This window comes from Macaca fascicularis, chromosome 17 (assembly GCF_037993035.2).
Source record: "Macaca fascicularis isolate 582-1 chromosome 17, T2T-MFA8v1.1".
Lineage (NCBI taxonomy): Eukaryota > Metazoa > Chordata > Mammalia > Primates > Cercopithecidae > Macaca > Macaca fascicularis.
Genome location: NC_088391.1, coordinates 97709448 through 97722886, shown reverse-complemented (window position 1 = coordinate 97722886; position 13439 = coordinate 97709448). Strand labels below are relative to the sequence as shown.

Genomic DNA, 13439 nt, shown 5'->3' with positions numbered 1-13439 from the left:
GGGACATTTCAACTTGGATTTTGCTCCTTCAACCTCAGCACTCAATCTGAGAAGTTAGGGGATTTACGATGCCACTTACAGGCAGTATTCCTTGGAAATAGTTAACAGTTGAGGAGTTATCTTTATTATGGAAATTGATACTCTCACTGTTTTATTCATTAATATTTTAATATGTTTATGATGAGACTCAACCCAAACCAATTTCCAAATCAAATCTGTCCCTCAGTAATTTGATTTGTTGGAACAGAGAACAAAAGCATTACCAACGGGGTACTTTGAATGAAATTATAATTAATTAGGCATATGAATGCACTAACTAATTTTGGATAAGTAATTAGATGACTAATTATGTTGAAAACAGAACTGTGTGCTTAATGAGATGACCATGGCCAATTCTACCCTCAGATGATTTTTTCGATTAGTTAAAATTATTATTGTTTTTTGATGATCCAGGGTCACCTGTTGCACAAGCAAGATATGTAGAGGTATGGTATGAGCCTCTTTGGACTTGCAATTTTTGTTATACGTCCACAATCAATGCCTCTTTTCCAAAACATATGTTCTATGATGGTACTTTGCAGATTCATTGATATTGCATCTTTTTTCTTTCATTTCCACCCCACACACACCTTCCCGCCACCACCCAAATCCTAATTATTTCTGCTTAAGTTTGGGATCTCCACAATGATAAATTAAGCAAGAAGAGAAATAACACATAGGTTGTGCTATAGATAAATCTTAATCCATCTTGGAGAAATATTGGAAGTGGCAGCTCCTCTTTGAAAAGGCACTGCCCAGGATCTGCTCAGATCATAGGCAACCTTGAAGCATTCAGCACTTCCGCTTTGGGAAGCTGGTTCTAACTAGCACCTATTTCACAGGAGGCTACACTCGGGATTTCTGGTTTTAAGTTTAAACCAATATTTCACAGCAATTGTGTTGTCAGAATTCAGGTCAGAAAGACGGCAGATGTTAATTTAAACCAAAGAAGCAAAAACAAACTATTTCATTTTTCCTTTTTTATTATCAAATTGGCAGCTCTACACAAATTCTGAACACGAAATAAACCACAAGTGAGTTAGAAACACCCAGAATGGATGAGACATTCTTAGGGTATTTTGGTGTCTGGTAGATACTGACTCAATTCTACTCAGACAGCTTAATGTTGGGAAAAGTAATGATCTCAGGATGCCAGAAAATAACCTTTCATTTTGCTTTATCAAAAGAGAAAGCTGAAAATCATAATGATGCCGGCTTTTATGAAAATGCTTTCCCCTCGTGGTCCACATTATCCAGTGACTGTAAGCACAGACCCCAGGAGAAAACATCCACCCAGGCTCATCTTTTTTCCCATACTTCAAAAAAGAGTGCCCTTTCAGAAAGTGTTACATCTGCAAGAAATGAGTGTTCACACCTGCAATCCAGGTAAAGTCAAATCTACCCCACAGTTGAAATTCAAGACTCCCAGTCATTGTATGATCAATTCCCACTTTAGGAAAGAGCCTATTCATTTACATTAATGTGCCTGTATATGGGCATTTGCATGCATGTAACTGGTTGGACATCCTCCATCCTTCACTTCCATCTGTTTTCACAGATGCATCAGCCAGAGGGGTCCTGCCACTGGGCACCTTCCTGGTAAAGATTCCATCTTAAAATAAAATTATACCACTAACATAAAATCACCTTAAATTAGCAATTCACCATAAGCACATTCTCCAGGGTACTGTATACTGAAACTGTTTTTTCCCACACCAAAGCAACTATTTAAAACATTATCTGTTTTATTCTTCAAATCACTCACCAATTATTTGGCCAGTGTTTGAAGATTATCAAGTGGAACTACCTGCCTGATCAATATTTTGTTTCCATGAGACCAATACCCTCAGGAGCACCCCTGCTTCCTTTTAAGGCTCCTGTGTTGACCAAACATTTCCCGAGATTGACTATCGCTGCCAAGCAGTTCTGAGGTCTGTCATGAGATAGCCTTATCTGGTCTGCTGTTTTATTTGGGCTATTTTTGCTGACCCCTTTCTTGCCCAAGAAAGCTTTTAGGAATGTGGGCTCTCTACCTGAGGATATTGAAACATTATTTGCTTTAGATTAGGTGTCTAGGACAGTCTTGCTTAAGGAGCCATATCGTGTGTTGTCCACTTCCTGCCCGGAAAGCACCTCCACTTCAGACACCACGGGCTGCACCTTACTTGCTGCAAATGGTGCAACACCAGGGAAAGTTAGTGAACCACTGCCTCTGCCAGTTAACCCACAGGGAAAAAATAGAAGCCCTCTTTATAGTTTATTCCTCTATGAGAAAAAATATGTTTTAAAGCTTCAAAGAGAAATATAGGCTCTACAAGAGTCTTTCTGTGACCAAATTTGAAAATACACACAAGAAAATCCTAAGAAGGGTGTTTTCATTTGTCCTCCTTTCACCTTAAGTCTTCTTCAGGCTTGACAGAATGATGCACTCTTTAATTAGGGAAGTTAACAATTTCTCCCTCTTTCAGAAGGCTAGGCATTGTTTCCATTCTCAATTGCAGACTTGTTAGAAAACTGATACTGTCAGAGAAGCTGAAAACATAAATAGACAAACGAATTCAAACTAGTCATATGCTTTTGCTTTTTTTAGTGGTATGTTAGGAGCCACCAATTGGCACACTTAAACTTTTAGAATAATCTGTCCACTGTGCCTGGGGGTATGCAAATGTTGAACATACTATGAAAGCAAAGTAGGAGAAACTGACATTAAAAAATTTATTTAGTCCTGTCCTCTAACACCAATTTAAGTGACTTTCACAAATCAGGGATTCTGTGCACAGTCCTAAACTCATGCAATTCAATTAAGCTAAAGTTAAACAAATATTTATTGAGTGCCCCAAATGTGCTTGGTCCTGTGGAATAAAAAATACAGGCAATTCAGGAGAAAGAAAATAGTTTATAATTTACTGTCGATCAAGAGTTAATACTATTGGTATTTGAATATGTGTTGGTATGAAAAGGTGTTCTATGTGTATATTTGCATGTGTGTATACATATCTTTATGTGTGTGTGTTCTGTGTATGTATACATATGTGTATGTGTTCCATGTTTGCTAAAAGCATATATTATCTGAGATATGTATAATTCAGGTGCCTTTTCTCAAATCTAAACCCCCAAATATTTTTGAATTTTCATGCCTGGTTTTACTCTTTCTATATCTGATTTTATGTGTTGCTAATTATGGAATTCTACTTGGTAATATATTTATGTTGAGAAACCTATTTCCCTAGCTTTTTGGTTTGATACAGTGCACATTTTGCCAAAGTAAACACATAAGCACCTAGAGCAGGCTCTCAGTGAAGCCCTTAAACTAATTAACTGGGATAGCCATATTTGTTTGACCTGTTAATATCTACTTTTTGGTCCTTTGTAGAAATATAAATTTATATTAACTATAGAAATGTGTGTTCCATTACAGTTACTTCTGTCCATAGTGTTTCATTATTTAGAATGCAAAGTATGTCTTTACTGCAGTTTATTTATAGACATTCATTGAGTTCGGTGTTCTAAATACAATGGAATGTATGAAGCAAGTTATATTTCAATATGCATTTATTTTCTAAAAGGTAAGCTTCAAAAGAAACTGAAGATAAGGGTATCACACTTTGTCTTTTATCAGAGTGTTCAGACATAGTTGGCTAGTGGAGCCTGTTGCTTCTAAAATTATTTAAACTAAGATTAGAATGACTTTGTTGTGTTTTATTGCTTTATAGTTTGTGAGGATATGATAAAAGACCATAAGACTATAAATGAGTAAATTCTTTCTGATAACTTATCCAGTCCCCAGTGAGGCTAACATAGAATACAAGAGGCTATGAAGTAGAAACCTGGTGTTGGATCACTTCTATCCTGCACAAGATGAAGAATTGTGGACTCATGTCAGGTCCCTGTTAAGTAGAGGAATGATGCTCAGTAGTGGATGCTACTGAAAACGAGGCTGTCTTGATTTCTCAAAATAATAATAACTAAATGGCTATACACTATTACTAACTCATTAATTAAAATGTCTGAGGGTCAACTGTCAGTGCTGAGCTAAACATGGAGGATGCTAGCCATGGTTTCTGCTTTCCACTCCTTTTTCTATTGCAGGCTTCACAAGGCATTCCTTTCCCATCCTATCTATGCAGTAGAGGCCGACTGGCAGCATCACCACGGTGTTGGCTTCTGCACATTCTACCACTGTCCGTGCATGAAAGCCATGACATAGGACTTGGTCCGAGGTCAAGTGTAAATCTCAGCTGTAGAGGCTCCTCCAAGAGGTAAAATTGTGATGACTTCAAGGTGGCTTGAGTGCTTCATTCTCTTGGATTGAGAGCATCTGCAGTTGGACACAGGTAGAAAAGCACCTGGTGTCCCGCCTTTCTAGAACTGAGCCAGGCGTGCAGTTTGGGAGCTCCCTACCCTTCCCAGTGGGTGAGGCAAACAGGAAGCCTGGAAACAAATTTCAGACACTGAACTTTTCCCTCCACTGCAAAGAGGCTACATAACAAATACCATTCTAGGGTAGATCTAAACCCATTTATCAACTTAAATTCTTCAATGCAGTGGTATGTAATGTGACTTCTGAAAGTGAGAAAACTTCCATATATTGTGAATACATATAAAGTCAATAAACATGTTAATTCATAAAAGTGAACCCTTACCTGTAATTGTGTTCAATTGAAATGCAAATAATTAAGTCATATATTTAATAACAATTTTAATCATGTCTTTTAAAAGCAGGAACAGAAAAAGTATATGAATAAAAGATTTATTATTCTATGTGCACATCACCAAGAAATCTGAAAAGATGAGAAGTAATGGGGCCATAACATGGAGTACACACAAGGCACCTAGATGCCATTCCTTGATTGCTGGTCACCTTGGTCATTAAAGGAATTAGGTACATTAATTCCTTTATTAATTAAGTAATTAATAATGAAATAAAACAATCGAGGAAAAGTTTGAGATCACTCTATTCCCAGACTGGAAATAGATGACTAGATGTACATTAGAACTGACGATTCCAGGAACACTTAGAATTGTGAAAAATATAGAGTACCTGCCCTCAAAGAAGCAAGCAACTTAGGATGGAAGAAATGAATGTACATTATAAGTCATATGAAGGAAAGAAAGGAATCAGTAGTCAGGGAAGTGTCCTTGGAGCTGAGTCTGATAATAGCTGTGCTACAATTCATTGTATAAAAAATAGTAATTCAAACTGGAACACTGTCATTGCTGCACTTATGTATTCAAAATGCAACCATAGTACTGCCATTTACACTCATGTTCTTTACTGAGTTGGTGTGAAAACTCTACCGCAAATCATCTGTGAGATAACAGAGCAGCAATTATGTCCCCATTTTACAGATAAAGACATTCAAGACCATAGAAGAATAGCAGCTGTATTAGATGATTCCAGAGAACACCATTCATATCGTAGCCATCAAGTGACTTACTTAAGACACTAACAGCGCTGGAATAATAGGACTGAATCTTGGTAAAGCTTTAGCACAAGAACATGGGCATTAGAGTCAGACGGGCATTTATAAGCTGAATAACCTTGGTCGTCATGTTTGTCATCACTATCATCGTGTATTTTCCTTGTGCCTCAGTTTCCTAATCAGCAAAATGGAATAACAGTAATTGTTTCACACATTTGTTGGGAGGATTAATGAGGTATGTATGCAAAGCACTTAGCACAAAGTATTTAATAAATAGTTCCAGTTACATAAATAATATTATTTAGAACCCATGAATTTGGATTTCTAGATTAGAACTCCTAATACATTATGCTTCTCATGCTTTTAACATCTAATAATTCCATATAGATATATCTGTTAAACAGATATGTGTGAACATATGCAGACACACTCTTTCACACACATGTACACACACACAAATAGTAAACTTAAATTCACATGTATGTTACTTTTATAAAAAAATTAAGAGAGTTTGCTTAGTTGGTATTTGCATAGTAACCATTGTTAAAGAATTAAAAATTTGCTGTTGCAGTAGCTTAAATATTATTTCAGTTCTTGGAGTGGCTAATTGTAGGTTATGTAAGTTCCTATGATTAAATTGCATCAAAAACAAAATATGTAATGAATGCCTGAATTAGTTATGTTGAGAACATTTCTTTTCAGGAATATGTGACAATGAGTTTTAGCTTTGATTAGAAAACTTCTTCAAGTTGAATGTACCTAAGCTAAAGATAGTTAATGGTAATAAAATTAATTGTAAAAGTTAACTTCCAATAGGGGAAAAAAAGAGTAATTCTAGGAGCAGGGGGAAAGAGGAAGTTTCATCTTTTAAATGTGGCTCTTAGCTTTGGTAATGTAATTTTTCAATGGATGATCTCTTTCAAAGGAAGTTCAATCAGACGAAAAAGCACCAAAGATGTATATGATTAAAAAGTATCAGCAGCCTAATCCATCAAAGTGTGTTTGGGATATTTCTAATACGCCCATAAATAAATTCTTTCCAGATTTTGCACACTCTTCCTACTCACTGAAGGGCAGAACATGTGTCATTCATTTGATTTTCCTTTATGCATATCTTCCTTCGCTCAGCCAACATGTATTTATTGAGGAAATACTAATAACAACACGCACCCCTTGCTGAAACAGCTATGTTCTTGCAGGTCAGGTGCGGTGCTCACCTCTGTCATCCCAGCACTTTGGGAGGCAGATGTGGGAGGGTAGCTTAAGCCCAGGAATTCGAGACCACACTGGGCAGCACAGTGAAACCCTGTCTCTACAGAAAAAAAAAAAAAAAAAAATTAAAAAATTGGCCAGGTGTGGTGTCACTTGATTGTAGTCCCAGCTACTTGGGAAATGGAAGTGGGAGGATCACTTGTGTTGGGGTTTGAGGTTGCAGTGAGCCGTGATCACACCACTGCACTCCAGCCTGGGTGATAGAGTGAAATAAAGAAAGAAAGAAAAAAAAAAGAAAGGGGAAAGATACATTAAATTCTTTAGAGGAATTTAATGTACATATAAGTTAGGAAGTATAAATATCCAAGAAACAGGGACAAGTAGCAAGTGTCAGCAAGTGTCAGGAAGACGGGGCAGCAGCTGGGCCGGGGCTTGCAAAGGCTACAGCAGGGCCTTCTGGGCAGTGGGCGAACTCAGGTAATGTGAAGGTAACTGTGCTGTGGGGAATAGAAAATAGGACTGCAGGAGTTTTTGATAACAGAGTTTAGACATATTTGTTATGGATCATTCATTTTGCCAATATGTTTTGGCTCCATGTATGTGCCAAGCACTGCTCCACGCACCGGTGGTACAGCTCTGAGGGAAGCACACTGCTTCGCTACGTCCCTGCTTCAGAGAATTCACATTCTACAGTAATAAAATAATACACAAAATGTGCCATATGAATACATGGTATGTTACATGAGGGCTGCGCATTTTAAATCAGGTGGTCACGAGAAGGCCTCACTGAAGTGCTGTTTGAGTGGGGACCCCCCAGAAAGAGGTGCAGATGCCCTGAGCAACGCTGACACAGGAAGGGTGAGCATTCCAGGTGGAGAGAATAGCAAGTGCCAAGGCCCTGGGGTTGGGAGCAGGCTTGGCATGTTGGAAGGGTGGTGAGGGGATTCTGCAACTGGAAAGGCATCAGCAAGAGCTGGAGGAGAAGGGGAAGAGATTGGAAAGATGGAGCTGTCAGAACTAGAACTGGGACAACTACATAAGCCATTTTAGAGGCTTCAGCTTTTACTTAGATTGCTTTGAGAAGTCTCAGAAGATTGAGAAGAGGGTGACCCGATCTACTTCGATGATGAACGAATGGGTTGTCAGGCTCATCTGTTGAACTTGTATTCTAGGGACAAGAGGGGGAAGCCAGGGTAGAGCAGGGAGGTCACTGGAACGTCCAGCAAGGGACGATGGAGGCTGAGGGCAGTGTGGCATCCACAGAGGTGGTGAGAAGTCGTCGATTTCTGGATACTTTGAAAGCAACATGGATAAGATTTGCTGATGAAGAATGAGAGAAATGGAGGCATCAAAGATGACTCCAGAGTTTTAGATCCAAGCAACTGAAAGGCAGGCATTGCCACTAATTGGAATGAGAAGCTTTTAGGGGAAGCAGAAAGCAGGGTAGTTGCTGGAATATGGATATTTTGTTGCTTAGTTGGCTCTATTTAGTCATTCATTATTTACCTATTATTTGTTAATTATGTTTTTTATACTGGGATAAAGTCACAAAAACCTACAAAATAAGTGTGCTTCATAAGCTGTTAAGAGCTTTACTTCTTTAAGTAAACCAATGTTACCAGTTTTAAGTATTTTTTGTTGTTGTTGTCTGCTTTTCAGGATCATGGAGAAGTAATAAAATAAATGGGCAATAGAGATGGCTGTATACAGAAAGACAAGCAATTTTCCAAAACAGGCTGAAGAACTCCATAATGGCAAGGTGATAAGAATTTCCAAAAGGTCCAGTCAGATGTTAAAATAGACAAGTTTTGGGACCGGGCGCAGTGGCTCACGCCTGTAATCCCAGCACTTTGGGATGCCAAGGTGGGCGGATCACCTGAGGTCAGGGGTTCGAGACCAGACTGACCAACATGGTGAAACTCCGCCTCTACAAAAAGTATGAAAATTAGCTGGGCATGGTGGCGAGTGCCTGTAATCCCAGCCACTTGGGAGGCTGAGGCAGGAGAATCGCTTGAACCCGGGAGGCAGAGGTTGCAGTGAGCCAAGACCATGCCATTGCACTCCAGCCTGGGCAACAAGAGTGAAACTCCATCTCAAAACAAAACAAAAAAACAGACAAATTTTTATATATGCAAAGCTACGTTAACTGAAGAAAGAGGAAGAGGGAGGCCTTTAAATTAGAAGGGAAATGTCCTTTCCTCTCCATCTCACATCCAAGAATATCTCAAGTATGAATTCTAACTTCCATATTTCAAACTATAGCAACATAAATTATGATGGGTGGCCCTGAGATTGAATAAACTGCCATATTACAATAAAGAATTGTCCCATCAATATCAATCACTAAGAATAAGTGAAGCCATCTGCCAAACATAGAGAAATGTAAAGAGTGAGATGTCCTCTCCTACTTCCTGTGCTAATGTACACTAAATGATTTTAAAGCCCTTTTTCCGTTTTCATAAATGGTCAAACATCCAATTATTGGCCTGTTATTTGGCCAGCGTCAGAATTACATTAAGGCATGGGCATGTGTGTTATCTAGAAGAAATCTTTACAACTATGAGGGTAATGTTTTATAAAGATGTAGCTTACAGAGTTTAATGATCAGAGCTGTGGTAACTATTATCACCTGTCTCATGTAGCCACAGACTTGGTCTATTAACCATGTGAAACAACACTGAATTATAAGAGTATCTGCCCTGATTTCTAACATGACATGCTGCATTCTTTTTGTTTCTTAAACTTTTATCATTTTAACGGAAAATAATTGAATAAATCACATTCAATGTTCTGCACAGAGTGCTGTTTTCTAAATTAAAAATAGAAAATTACTAACAAAGTGTGGTCGGATGAAGGACTGCCTAAAGCCGATTTGTCATTAATGGCTTTGAACTTAGGGAAACAAAACGAAAACAACCTTTAGTCCATTAATTACAAATAGTTGATTACAAATTAATTAGTCCATTAATTAAAAATAGCTGATTATAAATTAGTCCATTAATTACAAAAAGCAGTTTAATTTTACAGTGATTTTACAAAAAAAAAAAAGGATGAAAGGAGGAAGAAAGAGAGAAAAGGAGAGAAGGAGGAAGAAAAAATAAAATCAGAGGAGAAGATGGAAATCAAAATCATCGAATTGTCTTTTCAAATCCAAAGGGAGTGAGGCTGTGGGTGACCAGAGAGCCCCCTCAGCAGCCTTTCTCCTTTTGCTTTGGTCTTACTCCTCTTTTTGCCTTTCCCACTCCTCCAGGCTGCAGTCTCTGCCCAGGGCCCACATACCTTATCTAAAGCCTACTCCACTGCACTCACTGTTTGCAGTGCTGTGTGTACAAAAGTTAACGGGGTTGCACCTTGACCTTAAGGTTTCCAGACTTAGGAACCAGTGATGGGTTTTATTCATTCTTGTGTCTACTTGTCACATGGAGGAAGATGCCCAAGTAAGGCATCATAGACAAGTCAAGAAGATTAAATTAAAAAAAAAAAAAAGCTTTCATCCAGCACCTTTCCTGCAAAGATCAAATGATAGGTTGCTAGCTAACCAATCTTTAGGGTAGCCTCTGGAAACAATCCATAAAATGGACATTATTCACATGCTGTAGTGTTACTTGGAAGATGTACCAATTTGTTTCTATCAATCAAACCTTGCCATTCAATCTCTGGTTTTCACCACACCTTCTAATATATACCATGTTACTTTAAGGATTAACTTGCAAGTGCACTCAAAAAAATACTTCTCATATTTACCTTCTAGTAGTTTGCTGCCAATCTGGATGGCTTAAGTTTTGGATGTTTACATTTAAACTGGTCACAATCCAAACATATTGCATGTATTGGCTTAAATACAGAGCAACAAAAGCAGACCAATCCTCTTGTGAAATGTTGAGTGATCGTCATTATCTCACCTACATAATCTTGACACAATGACTAGTTGGATTTATCTGGTAGTTAATATCTGAAGGATATACTGAGGCTTTTTTACTTTGATATTTTTTTAAAGATTAGAAAACAATTCATTGAATAGAACTAAATGTATACTAATTTACACATAACAGAGGTATACTTAACAGTTTCCTTAAATATAAACAAATATATTCATCACTCTCTTTCCACATGAGTGATAGTAAAGATCTTGGGCTATGGCAGGCTGTGTAAAGCCCAGAGTTTAACAATTTTGCATACTGTCTTTAACAAAACTAATTTAAAATGATGCATTCCAAATTTCTGTGGCTTTCCAGGGTCTTGAATGGGGTCTCATGCAAGACAGAACCTGAACCCTGATCATTAGCTACACAGTTATGGACACATCTCTAGTAAAGATTGTAGTAAAGAAAATATAGCTGGTGTGGCTAGGATTCATTTTTTCTGGGGTCACTGTTCTGATCCTGCTATCCACTGACATATCTCACATCAACAGTGAGGCTGGTTGACTCCCAACTTTAATACTGCACTCTCACTGCACAGTTACCCAGTCTCTCTTTGCTGTGCTCAAGTTCAGCCTATGCACAGCTCAGACGCTGCTGTGGAATTTATTTTTTATTCCTAATTGTGAATGTGTATAAGCTCTCCTATGGACATGCAGCAGTTTACAGTCTCATTGGCCACTCTGTTGCATACAACAGTTGATGATTTGCTCCTTGAGACTCTCTGCTCTTTTGTTTCCATTTCTCTGCACCTTTCTGGAATTCCACCAATCTCTTCTGTCTCCTTTGCTGACTTCACTTCCTTAATTTGTATATTTCCAACAGATGTTCTGGTTTAATTCCATGACTTCTCATACAAAGTCCCTGAGCTACATTTCCACTCTAACATCTCTCTTGAGCTCTGGGTCCAACTATATAACTGGAACTTCTCACTTATAAGTCATACAGGTGTCTTAAGCTGAATATGTCCATATCTGAACTCTTGCTCTTCCCCTCAATATCCGGCAAATGTCTCTTCCATGAATGCCATTGCTCAAGTGAGACCTTGAAGAATCTTCCGTCATTCCCTATCCTTGTAGTGCTCCTTTTTATTCAGTCACCAAGTGCTATGGATGCTACCTCCTATATGTCTCAAAATTTAAAATTTGAAGGAAGGAACATTGCAATAAAAATGGCTATCACATAGAAAAAGCAGACTCTATCAAGTTACTTTGCAAATCCATCAGGGCACTTTATTACTACATTGAACAATTAATGTTTCCATTAGAAACATATGTTTCTACAGGGGCTTAAGCCTCACTGAAGCTGACAGAGAAGCCATACATTCTGAAATTTGAGACTGCATTGGCAAATTTATATATATGTGTGTGTGTGTGTATATATGTGTGTGTGTATATATACATTTAAAAGGATGTAAAAGAGCCTTGTACAAAGCTTTATCTTTCTGGAATTATAATCAGTGTTACCTACTAATAGGGTTACACCTTACATCAATCTGATAAATATAAATTCTTATACCTAAAGTTCATAGTATAGAAACCAGCACTCATGATTCACAGAAAGGTTCACATGGTTGTTTCTGCGTGTTGCAGTGCAAATCTAACTTAAGGAACTTACGATATCTAATCTCTCAGGAGAAATCACCACAGCTGTTCTTGCTAAATGTGTCCATGTGAAACCATAGAAAACATGCTTGTATTGATTGTTGTACTGTTTCTCAGCACATTGTACACCCCATTGATTAGGAGTGGTTGTTTTAGAAGATAACAATCTTGAGGACAAGAGCTAAATCCAACACTTTATGTCCAGGGGTGCACACAGGAAGGCACTTCTGGAATTCCAGAAGGTGCTTGTGAATGTGCATAAGCACTTAATTATTATCAATGATAATAAATGACTGACATTAGCATTTTTAACTTTGGCATTATTATCATTTGGGGCTACAGAATTCTTTGTCACAGGGGCTGTCCTGTGCAATGTAGGATGCTTAGTAGTATCCCTGGACAATATCCTCTAGGTGCTAATAACACCCCCTTCCAGATATGACAACCAAAAATGTTTTCAGACGTTGCCAAATGTCTCCTGCAGGGGAGAATCATCCTTGACTGAGAACCACTGCTCTAGATACATGTAGGCACAATAGCTGGTCATAAAGGTGTCCACAGCAGGGAAAGGGCATAGCCCTGCAGAGTATTCAGCCTGAATGAGCCATATAATCTTAGTGCACTAGGGCTTTGTGGTTGGAATGGTGTGTATGCAGGGCATAGGTAGAGTCTGACATGCTAGAACATACTGAAATGTAAGTGGCAAAATTACCCGCTGGACTCAAAATTATTAGACAGTCTTCCCTTTCCAATACTTCCTCTGTAAGGAGGCAATTGACAATTCATGCCTCAATGGCAGCAGGCATAAAAGAGCCTTCTGGGGTCATAGGTAGATTAAGCTTTTTATAAATTAGCAGTGTAATGGAACTGACTGCCAAACCAAAGCTAATTTGTTATTCAGCTGCATTAAGAGTTGAATAATTTAGAAAATGATGAATTTAATAGTCTATGCTTTAAAATCATTTCTGGAATGTCCTGAGACTACATTTTAAGAATATCTAAGTACATACTGAGAAACACTCAAGGAATTGTAAGCTATCAGAAAAATCATTTACCTCCATACAAAATAAACTGCTGTAGGAGGTTTGGGATGCTTGTAACACTGAATAATACTGAAATAATGCTGAAACTCGAGCACATACCTGCAGACTATTGATAAGGATGTTACTGACAAGTCTTAAGCTTTATGTGAGTAATTAAACCTGAATACTGATGCTCCTTCCAATCCAGAGAGGATGTGA

General features: G+C 38.1%; 1 long non-coding RNA gene across 1 annotated transcript in view; it reads right to left on the bottom strand.

The window, feature by feature from the left end:
• Positions 1 to 1009: 1009 nt before the first annotated feature.
• LOC141408908 (uncharacterized) overlaps positions 1010 to 13439 on the bottom strand; it is a 153050-nt gene continuing 140620 nt past the window's right edge. Inside the window, exon 6 of the long non-coding RNA XR_012426505.1 lies at positions 1010 to 2571. This is a non-coding gene — a long non-coding RNA (uncharacterized lncRNA). The remainder of the gene's footprint in view (positions 2572 to 13439) is intronic.